Source organism: Peromyscus maniculatus, chromosome 13 (genome assembly GCF_049852395.1).
Source record: "Peromyscus maniculatus bairdii isolate BWxNUB_F1_BW_parent chromosome 13, HU_Pman_BW_mat_3.1, whole genome shotgun sequence".
NCBI lineage: Eukaryota > Metazoa > Chordata > Mammalia > Rodentia > Cricetidae > Peromyscus > Peromyscus maniculatus.
Window position 1 is genome coordinate 26074069 of NC_134864.1, and position 13136 is coordinate 26087204.

At 44.4% G+C, this 13136-nt stretch overlaps 1 protein-coding gene across 3 annotated transcripts in view; it reads right to left on the minus strand.

Annotated features, from left to right (window-relative positions):
- The window catches only part of Arhgap28 (Rho GTPase activating protein 28), a 171444-nt gene that overhangs the window by 114877 nt on the left and 43431 nt on the right, over nt 1-13136 (minus strand). Inside the window, exon 1 of one of the 3 annotated variants that reach the window (XM_076549827.1) lies at nt 552-689. The exons of the other annotated variants lie outside the window; for them this stretch is intronic. The gene's annotated coding sequence lies outside the window, so the exon portion shown is untranslated. Of the gene's footprint in view, nt 1-551; nt 690-13136 lie in introns of those variants that run through there. 3 annotated transcript variants of the gene reach the window in all.

Consider the following 13136-nt stretch of genomic DNA (forward strand, 5'->3'; position numbering starts at 1 on the left):
CTCCAGGGCCCCAGAAGTTCACAATCACCCTCAGCTATGCTGTGAAGCAGAAGCCGGCCTGGGAAACAGGAGACTTTGTCGCAAAACACAGAATGCCAAGCCCAAGGCTTCGAGAAGTGGCGTAAGCTCAAATCCAGGCTGTATCACTTCCAGTTGTACGATCTCGGGTAAATCTCTCAGTCTCTCTGAACTGTGCTTTCCTCATGAGTAAAAGCGATCACAGAGATACTAGTATCCACCTTGCTAGGTCAGGGTGATAATTAAGTAAATTATAAATGCAAACCCCTGAACAGAGTGCCTTTAGAAACACTCAACCGACAGCTCAGATACAGAAGAAAAAAACACAAAGGAAGTGCCACCAACATTTGAATGGAGGAGGGTATCTAAGCCCATGCATGAAACAGGAGGCTCCTTCTTACACCCAGAAGAGTTTGAACATACAAGCTGTCCCTGACCCACAGAGCTAACACATGAGAGAGGACTTGGGAAGGGTCTCAGAAAGAATGGGAGCCCCAGATCACCCCTTACCTCCCAACTGTCATAACCCCTACCTGTCTGGGATGTGCCACCACAGTCTTGGGTCCAGCCTCAGTGCAAGCTGATCCTGCACACAGTGATCTCCAGGACTCTTCTGCTGAGAGACTCGAGGGGTGCCTTAATGTCTAGGAGACACTCACGATGTCCTCATAAACTGGACTAGATCGGCCTTTTAACTATAAACAACTAGGAAACTAGATTAACTCTGTGAAACTGTTTACAGACATTAGACAAAGGAAGTACAGGATGGGATCCAAGAGAGGAGGGAACAAGTGCATTTGTGAGTCCTTCTGAAAGTTAAGTCTGGCTTTCTTTTTTTTTTTTTTTTTTTTTTTTGGTTTTTCGAGACAGGGTTTCTCTGTGTAGCTTTGCGCCTTTCCTGGAGCTCACTTGGTAGCCCAGGCTGGCCTCGAACTCACAGAGATCCGCCTGCTTCTGCCTCCCGAGTGCTGGGATTAAAGGCGTGCGCCACCACCGCCCGGCTAAGTCTGGCTTTCTTTCTGTCTGGTAGGAAGCTCCAACTGCAGTCCCGGGACAGACTCAAGAATACTGTGGTCTCCTCCAGTGAGGGGGACACAGAACAGCATTCTGGAAGGTTGGGGCAGAAAGAATCTTCGAGAAAAAAGGTCCAAGTGCCAGACAGGAAGGAGTTAGGCAGACAAAGAGCTCAAGAAATCCCTATGGCATTTCACTGGGTTTACGGCTGACTATCAAGTCACAATGTTCAGGGTCAACTTCATGGAATCTGACAAAAAACAAACGAGTTTCTATACATTAAACAATCCCCTGAGCTCCCTCGGCTGGCCGACATGTGAGTCTTGTCCAGATGGAATAGAAAGTCTTTGTTGGAGAGCCCGGGCCTTTAGGTCTTGACCTCAGAAGTCTACTTCCTTGAGCGTGCTCTCCTCTTCAAGGCTACTCCAGTTCCGCCCTCCACATCTGAATGGAAATACAACCAAACCTTCACTTATCTTACTCTAAACAGTAACAAGAAGAAAACAAGTCCAGCATTCAGTCCCACATAACTCCCAGGCAGGGAAAGAAGAGAAGCGGCTCAGAAATTCAGACACAGCAGGATGTAAGACCTCACATGCCAGCCAATGAAAGTTCAAGTGTAAACACGCTCAGATGACTAAAAATTCTAAAAGGAAACACATGAGGGTCGAATGGAAGACAGCAAAGCTTGAGACTCTCTGGAGATGAAAGGCATGTCTGAAATGAAGAAGATAGTCAATGGACTTATCAGCCCATTAATTAGCCACAAAATAAGAGTCTAATAAGTTTAAAGACTAGACAATACGGAAAAACATCAAAACTGTAACAGACAAAGTAGGGGGAGGGGAGATTGGAAAAACTGAAGAGCTGCCCAGTGACCCCTGGGACAAGGGACAATCTAACAGACCTACTACTGATGTTCTAGATAGGACCTGGGGGCAGGAAACCAATTTTAAAATATAGTGGTAAAATTCCCACCCTCCCTAAATCTGTTGAAAATTATAAATCACAGCTTGAAGAAACTCAATGAACTCCAAGCAAAGACAACACAAAGAAAACCACAGTCCAGTGTGTCACGGTACCCTTGTTGAAAAAAGAGAGAAAACAAATACAAGAAGCAGCAGAGTAGAAAGACAGACCACGTACAGATAAAGCAAAGGGGGACACAAGGGACAGAAAGTTCCATCAGAAGAAGCGCCAGCAAAAGGCAGATGAAGGACATCTCAAAAGGGCTGAAAGGAAATATCAAAAACAAAAACACTCAGCCTCTAATTCTATATCCAGGCCACTGGAATCAGTCTTCAAAAATAAAGACTGGATAAATGAAGTCTTAGATGTACACAGGTGGCCAATCTGCACTTCAAAAAGTGTTAGCGTTTCTCCAGAAGTGACAAAATGATTCTCACTGAAAACTTGGAATTACACCAGAGAATCAAAGCAATGGGGGGGTGGGGGGGGGATGTGCAGACGACACAGAAAGGAATTGTTTCCTTGCTTTTTACCTCTTTAAAGTATGATTGACTATTAAAACAAAAATAATAATGATGCATTATATGGTGTGTGGTGGATGTGGTCAGTACGATGTATTGACAACAGAGGAAAGCAGCTGCTGCTGGGCGTTGATAGCACATACCTTTAATCCCAGCACTCGGGAGGCAGAGCCTGGCGGATCTCTGTGAGTTCGAGGCCAGCCTGGTCTCCAGAGCAAGATCCAGGACAGGTACCAAAACTACGCAGAGAAACCCTGTCTCAAAAAAAAAATAAGAAGGCAGATGTTCAGTCTGGAGGAAGTGAAATCACAAAACCATCAGGTGCTTTGCTGTAATTGAAATGATACTGAGAGATGGAATCTAGTAGTGTAAAGTCTAAAAGCATTGAACAAAGAGATGTATCATGAGAGATAAGATAAAACAGAATAATACATTTTCTCAAGTAATCCAAAAGAAGGCCAGAAGAAAAGGGGTGAAGTGTGAAGAGAAAACAGCTGGGAGAAACAGGGAATACAGCAAGATAGGAGACTATAGCTGCACACACACACTGTCTGCAAGAAACACACTATGATTATAAAGACGCAGGCACCACACTGGAAGTCAAAGTGTAGACTACGCTATAGTGTGTAAATGCTAGTCATAAGGATGCTGGGGTGGCCACACTCAGTAAGACACAGTGGGCCCTGCATGTAGCAGGTGTCAAAGGATATTGACTGTAAAACAGGCCATGGTAGAGTAAGTGACACTGAGATAAGGCCAGAAAGGATTCACACATGAATGAAGATCTGTACACACAGAAAAGGAAAAGATGACTTGGGCAGGAAGAGTATTATAGTTGGAATACGAAATGTCTGCCACAGATTCACTGTTGAAGTCTTGATGGTGTTATTTGGAAGCATGCTAAAAACTTTACATCACTAGGGATGCCCCTGGGGTCTTACATTCTCTGGACTTCTTTCTGCATGCCTCCGTCAGCCTCAGGACCACAAAATGGTAAGAGCTTTGCTCCATGACTTCTTCCATGATGCTCTTATCACAGACTGAGGTGCACCAAGGCAAGGTGACCATGAACTGACACGTGTGGAACTGGGAGCCAAAGCAAAGTTTCCCCCGCTTTCACTTTTCTCAGATCCGTCTAACATAGAGTCTCAAACTGCAGTACAGGTCCCCCAAGCCCCGACACCCCCATCTTAGACAGCGCCATGGGCAGAGATAAGCATAGAAAAGCTGGTACACGGCAGACAAATACCAGTCTAAGATCATGTTGGGAACAGTCATGGGCTTGATTTAAAAAAACAAAAACAGAGAAAAGACAAAAATTATCATTGTCAGAGAAGAAAAAAGATGATGGTCCCTAAACCTACAGATGGAAAACAGATAATAATGACAAAATATAAAGTGGCTTACACTTTATACCAAGAAACCCCAGTTTATATGAAAGAGATACACTCCTTGGAAGACAAATTACTGGAACTGACAGGAAGAAATGGAATCTACTCATATTTTAAAGCATGTTGAACCTGATAATGTAGGACATTGACACTCCCACAGGGAAAACTCCAGGCCCAGATGACCTTACTGATACGCTACCGAACGACTCAGTAACATGCAATATCAACACTGACACACTACCCAATGACTGAGTAAAACACAAACACTACCCAATGACTGAGTAGAACACAAACACTACCCAATGACTGAGAAACATGCAATACCAACCCACAAGTAAAACACTGGTACAGGGACTGCTTCATTGTATAAAACAAGGTTTACCTCAATAACCACAGAAAGCAGTTATGAGAATGAATACCTAAAGATGGAACTCATTCATAAACATGCAGGCACTAGTCAGTCAGAGCCGGTACTGGCTGATGACGCTAGCCCTGATGGCTAAAGTCTGCGACCAGCATCAGCATTAATGTTGAGTTAGAGCCTTTTTTTCCCTTGATCACTGTACCTTGTCTGTTGACGATAACTTACCATAGTATTGGTCATGAGGCTTAAAGTCAGTAGTCCCGGTCTTCTGAGAAGATGAGATAAAACATCTGGTATCTGACAAACACCTACAATTTCTGTTTTATGAAAAGTCTTTTGCATGCATTCACTTATTTCTTTTTATTGGGGCAGGTGGCTAATAATTCCACAGTGCACCTGTGAATTATCAGAGGTCAGAAGACAACGTGAGTCAGTTCTCTCCTTGCATCACGTGGGCTACAGGGATTGAACTCGGGTTGTCAGCCCTGACAGCAAGCACCTTTATCCGATGAGCTATCTTACACCTAGCTACAACTTTCAATACTTGGCCTTTTCTTAGGTTGTAGGTCAGTGGGTACTATGGTAAGTCCAATAACTGTCTTCAGACTTGAGTTGATTAGACATAGAGATTGGATGCAGAAGTAACTATTGATTTGAACTCTAAGGCAAGCTTCCAAACAGAATTGGACTTAGCTTGCTCGCTGCCAACATAAAGTCATTCTCCATTAGATTTCTGCCTTATAGAACCCAATGGGCTTGAGGTCTTGAAGGCAGGACACTCCATGTCTGGGCTAAGTTAGTTCTTGGCTTGAGACCTTCTCTGAGGCAAGAATTATTTTCCTGTGGACTCTTAACAGCATTTGAAGCCTCTCTTCAATGTGTTTATTCTGAAAACTAAACACAGTGGGGGCGTGTTGGTGAGTGTACCACCAAACTCGGCACAGTGAGGATGTAGAGTGGGAGATGGTTTACTCCCTGGAGCAGTTACTACCAGAGCAACGTCCTCTGGACCTCAGGAAATACTCAGGTTTTAGTCACGGGATCTATACATACTCTGTAGGCGGTGGCTCTTTCCTGAGCTTGCTCAGTATAACATACATACATACATACATACATACAGAGAGAGAGAGAGAGAATGATTCTTCCTAGCAGGACAACAGTTCCCTTGTTTTCCTCTCCTCTGTTCAGAGGGTTTTCTTCAGGCACATTTTGAAGATTTAGCCAAATGTTCAGACTGTCCAGGCTAGAAATGTTTCCCCAGGCTGATGGCTCTTCTGCAGCTGGCCACTTCCTTCTCATCCTAACCCACCACCTTCTCAGACGGAACTCAACTCTTCCTTTCACTTCATGAAAAGGTCACTGACATAATGAAGGTGTCCCCTTTATTAAGACCGAATTCACCGTGGACACATTTATATCATGTAACACGCAATCTGAATCCCTAGTTTTCTACCCAAACCTTTCCCACTAAGGACATCACTTCTCCTTCCCCCTCTATCCTCAGCACTAACCATGAAAGTCTCTGTGCACTCAAACAGCAGGAAAAAAAAAATTACATAAAGCCAGGTTGGAATTCTGGTCAGAGATTAGGAGTCACCCTTCAGCTCCGTGGCACCTCATTCATCCTCACCCACACACATGATGATACAGGAGGCTTATTAGCCCTGCCCTGTGTGTCTATGGCTGCAGTTCAAAGAATCACCAACATATGACTAAGCCTAAATTTGATTTTCTATACAACAGGTCCGGTAAAGGAGAGAGCCTAATAGCATTAAACATCACGGTGGGGGAGCAGCCACCATCCCAACTATTTGTATACATGAACTAGATGTCCTTATGCAAATGAGAAGTCTGCAAGGGCAGTGATTCAGACAGCGGTAATTTAATAATCTGACTCATCTTTGGAGGCAATTTCCACATTGTAGAAGGCCTGATCTCAATCTCAGGGTAGCATTCTTATCTTGTCCAATAAAGCAAAGGCCCAGATGCTTTCAAATGCATAATAAAGTGAGTCTTATATCTATAAAGTGCCCTTCTTCTGAAATAGGGAAGGCGAGAAAATAGAGAAGTCGGGTCCCTCGGTCACCTGGCTCAGTATTAATATCTAGTGATAATCTGATTTTGATATTCGCTGACTCACTCTGTTTCTGTAGCTGTGTAAACAATTACCAAGGCAATGATTCAGTAAGCTCAAAATGACAAGGAAGGCCGGGGGCACAGAGATGGGGGGCGGAGAGGGGACTGGACTGCAAGTCAGCTTATCTCAAAGTATGTATGCAAAAAAATGTAGCATACAGCACACTTCATCTTGTCCCAACTCAGGCTGAGATATAAAAAAAATGGTTCCTTCATTCAAGCAATCATTTTTGAGTGCCTGACCACACCAGGCCCTGTGTTAGAGACATGAAGCGGTGGTCAGCCAAGACACATGTGTTCTCCGCCCTCATCAAGATGACTGTCTGAAAGATAACAGGCATTGGCAAGGATGTAGAAAAAACAGAGCCCTTGCATGCTCTTGGGGGGCACTGTAGATTAGCTTAGTCATTATGCAAGACAGCATGGAGAGTCTTCAAAACATTCAAAATAGAACAAACAGAGGACCCAAAAAATCCCACTCCTGGGCACACAGCCAGAGGAAGTGAAATCAGCATGGAAAGAGACATGACCCCTGTGTTTATTACGACTCCACTCATAAGAGGCAAAAAATGAAAACAACCAAAGTGCCCATCAACTGATGAGTGGGTACAGAAAAGGTGGCGCCTATACACGATGGACGACACCACGGCTTTAAGAAAGAAGGAAGTCTTTTTATTTTGAAACAACATTGCTAGAAACTGGGTTGTGCGAAAGAAGCCAGGTACAGAAAGATAAATACTGCATGATCTCACTGAACCAGGAGCTCACTGATTTGCTCAGCCTGGCTAGCTAGTGAGCTCCTGGGATCAGGCTGTGTCTGCCTCACCAGCACCAGGATTACGGACATTCCATACATGTGTAGCACGAATTCTAATTGGTCTTAATACTAAAAACCTGGAGCTAGATATTGGGTAATTCCTGAAAGGCCAGAGTGACAAAGGAGCAAGCCACAGCCACCTCTTGTCTCACCAACTCCTTAGCCTGAAAGGGGTGAGCTCCTGTCTCCTGCCTTATATTCCTCTCTCTGCCCAGCCATGTCACTTCCTGTCTCCACCTTCCCTAGTGCTGGGATTAAAGGTGTGTGTGCCTCCCAAGTACTGGGATCAAAGGCATGAGATCCCACATGCTGAGATTAAAGGTGTGAGCCTCCACCGCCTAACTCTGTTTCTCCTTTAGACTGAATCAATCTCATGTTGCCCAGGGTGGCCTTGAACTCTTGATCTTCCTACTTCCTTCTCCCAAATGCTGGGATCAAAGGTGTGTGCCACCACTGCCTGGCCTCTATGGTTAACGAGTGGCTAGCTCCACCCTCTGATCTCCAAGCAAGCTTTATTTGTTAGAGCACAAGCAAAATAGGACCACATACACGGGTGCCAGAGATCCAAACCCAGGTCTTCATGCACATGCAGCAATCACTATCGACTGCCATCACCCCGCCCGCCACAGACAGAGTTCAAGTAGGTTTCGACAGCAGTGTCAGAGTGCTTTTCTGGTAGTGAAGACGTCTGTAAGTGAAGCTCTGGCTTCCTGGACAACTTGAGCAGTCCCAGAATGGCTACTGGGAACAAAGCCAGCGGAAGCAATGGTGAGGAGGGATTGTGCCCTGAGTGCGGGCTGGCAAGAAGACTGAGTTTTGAGAGAGCTGTGAACAGCCAGCTCTGGCTACCGGCTGCTCCCTGCCAAGGATTAGTAACTCCACCACACCTCCTGAGGGCATGAAGATGTCCTCAGGATGACAGCTGCTTTTACCCTGTACTCCTAGGAAGGCCTGATTTTATTGCCTCCTTTCAACAGCTTATACTGTAAGCAACTGTCTTTGATAATTCCTCTGCTGAGAACGAACAATGGGAAGGGCAGGTGCAGCCTTTCTCACGCATCCACATCCATAAGTGAGCAAAGAGCAAAGCCAAGCATGACTGTGAGGCAAGCGAGGCCCTCACCTTACCCAACAGGCTATGATTTTTGATAATGTTGACAATCAGTGACCATTAATAAACAAAACCATTTTTATTTTCACAGAGTGCTCATGTTTCATACACTAAGAAGCCCGGGTGTTGTCTACATTTCCACATGCAGGCATGTAAACAGTCAAGATGCCCTGGGCTGGATTTGTAGCTCAGTTGGTAGAATATTTGCCTAGTGTGCTTGAATCCCCAGGTTCTATCTACAATACTACAGACATTGGGTGTGGTAGCTTGCCTTCTAACATTGAGTAGGTGGAGATCAACCTTAACTAAATAAATGGTTCCAGGCCAGCCAGGGCACATGAGACATCATCCTTAATTAAAAAAAAAAAAGAAAGAAAGAAAGAAAGAAAGAAGGAAGGAAGGAAGGAAGGAAGGAAGGAAGGAAGGAAGGAAGGAAGGTAGGTTGGGTTCTGTATCTTGAATAATAATGTAATGGACAGATCTCCCTCAGTATGGAAGCCCTGACATGAACAGAAGGAGGGGGATTTATAGCACTAAGAGATTCAGAGGATCCGCTCATCATTGCTTGGCCCCACACATCACTTCAGGACACTATCAGTGGAAGCATGGCAAAGAGGTTCTTCACCTCATCGTGGACAGGAAACAAAGAAAGGAAGGGCCAGGACAAGACATGAGCTGCAAAGACATGCCCCGCCCCCATGACCTACTTCTCCAGCTAGGCTCCATCTCCCAAAATAATACCAGCAGCTAGGACTACACATTTCACAAACGAGACCAGAGGGTAACATTCACAGTCAAAACACAACGAACAGTGATAACAAACCATCAGTCCTCAGTAGGCACCGACTACTGTTCTAAGTGCTATACATGCACGAGCTACATCACTCCCCCATGAGAGTGTAGCTACCATCATTTTATAAGAGGGCATGAAGACATGGAGAGCGTGGGGACCTTGTCCAGGATTGCATGGCTATCACACATCCTACACAAACCCGAGAACAACACAGACTGACTCCGGACCCTGCTTCCATGTGGCAAGAGTTTACATTAGGCTTTCCCTTCTGGGAAAATTTTATATCCATATCACGATGTTTGTGTTCTCATCTACTCGGGAATAATAAAGCACGCGAAGCTGCACCATGGTTACTCCGTGAGTGTTTCGTCAGCAGGCCATCCTGTCGGATGAAGTCTTACCGGTAATACAAAACCACACTTCCAAGGATGCAAGCAGGTTTGCAAACACCATGGCGACATCATTATGAGGTGGGCAGTGAAAAGTAAGCCAGGTAAAGCTGTGTCCAACACTGACACCCAGCTTTCCCTCACCCAGAGAAAGAGAGAAAAAAAAAAGTTAATTTGGCTTTAAAAGTAATCACACACACACACACACACACACACACACACACACACACACACACACACACGCCTACACACACATGGGGATAAGAAAATGATGCTGTATTTATATGCAAAACCTTGGTCTTTAAGCCCATCTTAAAAGACAAGAAAAATCACACTTGCTCAAGTATTCTCTTTAAATAGACCTGCAAGGAAAATCATTGCTGGATGATATTTATGTAACCAGAAGGGGAAATCGAGTCTTGATTAAACACCCACAACGGGCCAAGCACTGTGCTATGACGTTTCTATGCCAAGTTATTATGTCTTGACAACACAGCCATGAGACATCATCCTCCCTGTGTCTGAGGATGTGAGAAGGAAGAGGTGACAGACAAGCAGCACCCAGGAGAGGACAGAATGTGACCTCAGACCTGCCAGACTCCACAGTAGGCCTTGATCTCTCACCTCACGGGGCTGTCTTCATAAGAGCTGATCCACCTGCTTTAAGAGGCTAGACTGGGTCAAGAGCTGGCCCTCGGGTGAAATTCCCTGGGTCTGAAGTCCAGTTATGTTGATGACTCACAATGCAACTTGTTACTTCCCTTGCTGGGTCTTAGTTTCCCTGCACATAAATAATGATGCCTACTTCATGGTAATGCTGTGAATATTTAAATAACCCAATATACAAAGAGACTATAGGACACTTAGTATATAATGTTCAATATACGTTCTTGTATATTATTTTTAAGCAGTGTATAATAAAGGTAGGCACTTGGCCATTTTGCACTTTAGAGGATATTAAACTCTGCTGAAACACATATAGAATGTGAAAACATGTCTCAGTCACACATTCCTTGATGACAGCAGCCGTTCCCGAGACATGTGTAGTTAGCTCATTTTGTCACTGCCCAAACATCATAGGATGCTCACACAATCTCAGACAGTTGTGACATCACTAGAAGACATCTTGTAGGATGACTGTCACATGTGCTGTGTCCATCATTGACAGAGACAACGTGAAGTATGAGACTATCGCATGCCGGGCAAGTTTAGAAGCCCGTGGTGTCTTTGGCACTTCACAGAATCCCTGACACAAAAGAAGTGGTCGGTATAACATGTGAGGCAAGCACCCAAGGAACTGGAAATAACTGTAAACAGCTCCGTGATAGAGCATGTGCCTAGCATGTATGAACTGCATGGAGCTGGGAACAGTTCCATGGTACAGCATGTACCTAGCATGTTTAAATTGCATGGGGCTGGGAAAATCTCAGTAGTAAAGTGTGTCCTTAGCATGTATGAATTGCATGGGGCTGGGAACAGCTCAGGGGTAGAGTATGTGTCTAGCATGTATGAACTTCATGAGTGTGTACCTACCATACCATGTATGAGGCCCTATGTTCACTTCCCAGCACAAAGGATGGTGTGTGTGTGTGTGTGTGTGTGTGTGTGTGTGTGTGTGTGTGTGTGCATGCACAGCCTTGCAACCACTGACCCACCATTGCGGGTGCGCCCCCCCATAGCTTCTCTTATCCTGCCCTGTTGCATCCTCCCCTAAGACACACACCACCGCACTCCCTCCAGGCATAACACACATGTCCTTTTCTGGGATGAATCCCTCCCTAACGTTCTGTTTTAAATTGTGACAGCCCTTCACTTAGTTCTCTGATGCCCCAGGTCCCCTCATCCCCTGCTTCATTTTTATCCAAGGTGCTTATTACAACACATAGCATGCTAATTAGACATTACTCATTTGACGGTCTGCTTACACAGGACATCAGCATCACACATCTGTCCCCTTCAGTGTGCACCACTGTGCTCTCAGCACTGAGCAGAGGGTGTGGCGATAGCAGTAGGTTTCATAAGCATCTGTTAAAACCATCATTTACTAAAGATCATGACTTCAACCTTGCGTGGGTTAATATAAAGAAATACATGGTATGTACGATGGGGAAACACAGGAGAATTGATGTATGGGCAAGGTAAGTGTGAGGATACTATAAATTCCTTCTCTAAGAAGCTGCTACATTTGTATGCAAATTAAACTAGAACTTCAGCTCCTGTCTTGCATACGTACTTGTGGAAAGTAGGGCAAGTGCTTCTGGGTTTCAGGAAATGGGAAGACACCGTCCTTCACAAAGTTCTTACTAGAGAGAGCTTTCATTTTGTCTGAAGCATTGCAGCACCTAAGTCAAATGCTCTTCACAAAGTTCACACTAGCGAACTTTCATTTTGTCTGAAACATTGTAACTAAGTCAAACGCTCTTCAGGTCTACAGTAGCAGCTGTCTGAGACACTTTGTTTTTCAGACCTAACTTCTTAATGGGAAAACCACAAGTGTCCCGTGCCCCATAGGGAAACCAAAAGTCAATTTAACAATGGTATACAGAGAGAGGTGCACATTCCCACCCTCCTGGGAAAAGAGCTAAATTCTGCTTCTCTTTTCCTACATTGCTTTTATTAATGCAGATATAAAAATATTAAAAGTAATATATACCACATTAATTGAATTAGTAATTACCAGTGTTTCTATGTAAAACAGATCCAAGTATGTATGTCTCTACCATGTTCAGTATGGCAGTTCATACACTTAGGAACTACACTGGACATAATGTACACTTCTCCATAAATACTGAATTTAAAATCCATGATGATTCTCCAGTATTGCACTGTTTAAATAAAAAAAAAAAAAAATCACAGGGGTTGGGATGTTACTCCACGGTAAGAATGCACATTAGCATGTACAAGGGTATAAAGTCAACCTTCAATACGCATACATTCATATCATTCATATTCTCATTCTCTCTCTCTCTCTCTCTCCCTTCTCCGCCCCCCCCCCCAGTTCAGTGATCTTTTAAAACGTTATCCAGATGTTATTAGCTCCAAGAAATCTCCCCTGGTTCCTTCACTACTCGCTATAAACACTTACTATTCGATGCAGCTCACTGGTACTCTTCTTTAAATTATTAAGTTAGCAAACGAGTAGGGTCCGTACGGCATTTTCGTACGTACGCATCATTTTACTTTGTGCTAATTCATCCCATCCCCACCTGCCTCTGCTGTGGCCCCAGGAGTCCTGAGGTTGCTTCCTTGCCTTCCATGAGACAAGCCCATGTCTACTCTTATGGCATGGGTATTCCACTACCCCTTCACTCCTGACTCCCTTAAAATCTCTTCCTCTTCTCTCTGGATCCTTTTTCTAGACTCATCACGTGTGTGTGTGGGGGGGGGGGGAGTCATGTGAAAACACACACACACACACACACACACACACACACACACAAATTCACCCATACACATTATTTCATTAATTCATTTTACTTACTTAGTTTTATTTTTAGACGGGGTCTTATGTATACTAAGCTATCCCTAAACTAAGGAACTTCAGTTCACTGGGCAACTGGACATGATTTTGAACCACCAATTGAGGATGGGATTACAAGCACGTGCCATACAC